The sequence below is a fragment of the Arachis ipaensis genome, chromosome B05, assembly GCF_000816755.2.
Source record: "Arachis ipaensis cultivar K30076 chromosome B05, Araip1.1, whole genome shotgun sequence".
In the NCBI taxonomy this organism is placed as follows: Eukaryota; Viridiplantae; Streptophyta; class Magnoliopsida; order Fabales; family Fabaceae; genus Arachis; species Arachis ipaensis.
The window spans coordinates 138,702,440-138,707,661 of record NC_029789.2 but is presented as its reverse complement, the minus strand read 5'-3'; positions in this window follow the sequence as shown (position 1 = coordinate 138,707,661).

Sequence of the window (5,222 nt, the reverse complement as noted above, 5' to 3'; positions counted from 1 at the left end):
CTTTCTCTTTTCCCTTCAATTATATTTTTTGTTATAAAATTATGTATTTTATAAAAGACTAAATATTGATATTTTTTTTAAACACTAAACAACAACTAGTTTAGGGTAAGATTGATAATAACCTATAAAAATCCTAACTCTAAAAACTTAACACATGCTAGAAGTTATCACAAATTTAAAATCAAGTAAGAGAATATAAAATAAAAAAATACTAAATCCAACTCAAAATTTTAAAGTAGTTAGTTAACGAATTTTTTATGTTATAAATTCTTACTCTTTCTTTTTTTTTTTTTAATATGAGACTAATTTCATACATTCCTCACATTTCTAATATTAACAAAAACAACACACAAAAGACAGAGACATACTAAAAAAAACACTAAGATTTGCCACTAAACTAAAGTTTTAGCTGCTGTTTTTTTTTCGCTTTTTTTTTTCGTCTCCTCATGGGCTTCAATTATTTTTTCTCTTTTGGTCATGAGCTTCAATTCTTGATTATACAATTAAATAAAACTTGCTGACTCATTTATTGGGCTATTCATTTAGCATTTATTAGCAATTGCTATATATATGTCAATACCCATTTTAACCAAAAGCTCATCCGGCCACGTTTTGATAATTCTTGCTGGACACCAAAAAATTAAAGACACGTGAAGACAATCAATTCTGTGAGAAACCATTTTGTATATCTATATTTAGTTATTTACCTCTCTATTTAAATAAGTTTGTATTCCTTTATCTCTCTATTTATGTTTTCGAATGCAGCCGTAGCTTGAGGTTCGGAAGCTTGACTTCAAAATTGATTTTGTTGATTCTTCTTTGAGCACAATTTTATATATATTTGCACAACTCGCTAATACACTACTGCGTATATATATTTTTTTATAATATACATTACTTTTAAATTCTAATACAAAAAAATAAAAACTTTATACAACTCACAAGTTTTGGAAAACAGTGTATCGTGGCCCGATAGGTCAAGAACTAATATATTATAAATCTGAATTTTATTTAAAAATTTGTTGCTGGTCAATCTAAATGGCTACCCAAGACCCCCAGGACCCCCAACCCACTCCCACTCTCACCCCTCTCGGCGTCTCCTCTCTCAAACTGAAGAAAGCTTGAGATTGAAAGAAGGGGAAGAATCCTAGCCACCCACAGTCACCACAACCACCCACAGTCACCCAGCCTGTAGCCACCGCAGCCCCCAGAGCCCCGCATCGTTTGTCATCGCTGAACCCTTCTCTCCCTTCTCTCTCTCTGTCGCGCTCTTTGTCTCTCTGTTGCTGCTTCGCTGCTTCTCGCCGTGGGTCGTCGTCGCCGCTTCTCCACTCCTCGTCGTGGGTCGTCGCTGCTTCTGGGGAGGCGAGACTAGTTATCAGGTCAGAGAGAGGCCTGGCCCGTAAACTGGCCCTGCAATCCAACCATATGACTTCATCTTCATATTGTTGAAAAGAAACCATATGTTCCCTAGCCACCACACCATCACTGCCAAATCTGCGGGGAACTATGGCCAGGGAGAAAGAAGACGAGAAGACAGAAAGTGCAACTAGCAATCCTAACTTCCCAGACTCGATAGAGGAAGTATAGCCTTCGGTCGATGTCCCTCAGAGCATGAATTCTATTAAGCAAGAGTCAGAATGGGTACTAACCTAGTAGTAGAATTCTATTGATGATGAGGGGGCAAAGCGTCGTTTTTGCTTCTACCTTCCTCGTCGTTTCTGCTTCTTCCTTCCTCGTCGACGTCGTTTTTGCTTCTCTGCTTCTCTTTTACGTTTCTGCTTCTCTGCTTCTCTGAGTTTTGAGATATTAATTTTTGGAATTTTTATTTGGTGATTCTGAAATTATTGATGATTCTGAAATTTGATGAATTCTGTCGTTGATGAGTTATAAATTCAATTGTTTAATTTATTAATTTTGCTGAGATTGATTTTTAAAAATCCAATATGTTGTACTTGTTATTTTGGTGAATTGTTATTTTGCTGTTATTGATTCAAAATAGAAACATTGCTACAATTCTACATTGAGTTGTTTATGCGGATTTGTTCTGATTTTGGATTGGTGATTCTGTTTGCTGATTGTCTGATTCTAAATTGTTGATGGTCCTATGGTGCATGCTTCATTGCATTGTGCTGAATTGATGAAATTTTTTAAAAACAAAGACAAAAATTTTATTAATATTTTTTTAAAAAATAATTTTATTTAACTTTTTAAATTCTAAATCCACTCTCTAATATTTATATTTATACTAAACCAAACATATTACTTTATATTTATACTAAACCAAACATATTACTGAGACATAACTCAATTCAATACATTTTATACTAAATACAATACAAAAATTTAATTTAATTTTTATCTTTTAATCTTTGTCTCTTCTCTGTCTTTATTCTAAATGCAGTCTAAGAATTACAATTTCTCAACCAACAAGGCCGCGTCGATTGCTGATCAACCAACAACGCCGAAGACTACTCCCTTTTTTGCTTTGTGTTTTTTTTTTTCTTTTATTTTTTTGATATCTACCTTATTCCATCATCAATATTTCCATGGTGCTTCACCCTTCCTCTATGACCTCCATCTTGGTTGTCTACTATAGTCTCTTTTGCCTGATTCCAAATGATCACAAGAACAAAAGTTGAGCCCAAAAAACCTTCAAGATAAAATTAGCAAATTTAAAACAGTGATAGATGTTATATAACCACATTATTATTTTAGTAACTAAATTAATTCAATATTTTAAGAATTGATAATTAGTTAAAGAAAAAGAATGAAAAAGAGGAGAGATATAGAAAAAAAGAAAAATTTAATTATAAAAGTAATTTGTTGACTTAATATTTTTTAATTTGAAAAGAAAAATTTCATTATTGACACATGTCGTTATTGTAATTAATGAATTTTCAATGAAAATAACAAAATAGAAGGGTAAATCAAGTGCTAATACAGAGACTTGGCTTTCCCTAGAAGGGTAAATCAAGTGCTAATATATGTATTATAAAAAGAGAGTTGATGTATAAAAATAAGTTAAATATTTTATATATTTTTTTATGAAATTAATAATTAAAAATTATTAAATAATTTAATAAATTTGATTAAATTATTATTTAATAATTTTTAATTATCAATTTTATATTGATAAAAATAATTATAGGTGAATTTTTACTTAAAAATAACATTTTTAGAGACAACAATCTAAAATTTAGGGCAACGATATTTGTGTGTATAATGTCAAGTATACATAGCAGTTATACACTTATACTGAGAGTTGAGCTTCTACAAAAATTAGGGTACAAACTAATATAAGAGTTAGGGTATCATTTGAATTTAGAATCTGCTTAGATAGTTTGTTCCTTTTTTTTTTTAATGGTATTCCACAATTTAATAGGTTAAAGACTAATTTGTTACAAATTAAAATTTTATTTAAGAATTTATTGTTAATAAATATAATGAGTTGTTATTACATGCATAAAATAAAATTGAAACATTAATACTTTAAATAAATTAGTGAATTGAGTGGTAGACGAATCCAAATTAATTATCCTAAGTAGTTTATCTCTACATCGATGCTTGTTTATACATATAAATCTGTTAAAAATCTCTATAATGTTGAAAATTTGAAATCACTATCTCTTATACATGTACCTTTGATAAATAAAAGGTAGCTCTTATATTTAAATTAAATTTAACAACAACAATAATAAAATTTAATTATAATTTTATTAAATCTAATTATAAAATTAAAAAAAATATAGGGATTCAATTAAAAAAAAAATAAAACCTAACTATAAATTTAATAAAATTATAATAAGAACTAATAGAACAATTAAACCTAATATATAAATAATAATAATAAAGAAGATTAATGTGGTGAAGTATGATGGTATATTGGTATGTAGTCCCTCCAACCAAATAAAATTTGATGAGATTTTGAAGGCAAGTTCTTGGTTGAAGAAAATTAAAGCAACTCCAAGTAAAAGGAGACAGTTGAAACCTTTTGTGTGTAGCTAAAAAGTTTGAAAGATTTATCTTGTTGCATATACAATAGACATGTAACCCCACACACCCACCACAACCAGATAATAAAACTTCGTCGTATATGATCAACAATAGTAATGCCGACTGTGTAAACTTGACAATTCGAAAACTGTAAAGTTACCTAATGATCTAATATTTGATTTGGATAAATAGAATCTTTTTGACTTTTATTTTGATTTTAAGCTAGCTATATTATTACGATAATACACTAACGAATTCCATAGTGACATCAATTGCACGTTGAATTATTAAGAAAAGCAATGCATATATAATGTATGTTCACTGTTTTCTTAGTATTTGATTGGGTGCATTATGAATATACTTTAAGAGAATAATCCAAGATGCAATATAAGAAATATAAGGTTTCTTAATTAGTTATGATGAGTTGTAATCAATATATATAAGATGAGGCAATAACAAGCACAACGTGGTCCTTTTTCGATCTTGTGTCCAAATACAGCGAAAACAAACTGAAAAAGAGAAAAGTTTTGTTAAATTAGGAAAATGAAAAGGGAGAGGAAATCTTACCCAATTATCCATGTCCCTAGCTAGTCCCTACAACCACCGTCCCACTATAGTAGCTAATTTTTTTTCTATTTTAAAATACAAAATGTTTTATCATCAATATCTTTTGCGTTTCATTATATTCAACCCTAAAATAATACGTTTATATAACTAAACTACTTCCTTTCGAACCAAATTATGAAAATAATAAGCACGTTAATAACATGTGAGTAAATAATTAAAAATGTAAACATATTTATCTACCAAAACAATCTTTTTTTTAGAAAAACTCTTATACTAAACAGTACAACATATAAACCTATTTATTATTATCGGACACAAAAAATTATTAGTTGAAACGTATATTTTAACACAACATTTAAAACTAAGTGAATACATATAATATGTAGGGTGTAACTAATTACACATCCTTCAATTACTAATAACACACTATTTATATTATCTTACCAAAATATCCCAGATTTTATTAATTTTAATCTTTACTAATGATTATAACAATAAATGTATACAGATTTTAATGATTGATAAGTATAGATATTGCTCGTAATAAATAGGGCAATTTACTATAATAAATAATATAAAAATTAATTTTATCAGAATGTATAAAATGAAAAATGAATACTAAAACGTATTTTTTTATAGTTTATGTAAATTGTAACATG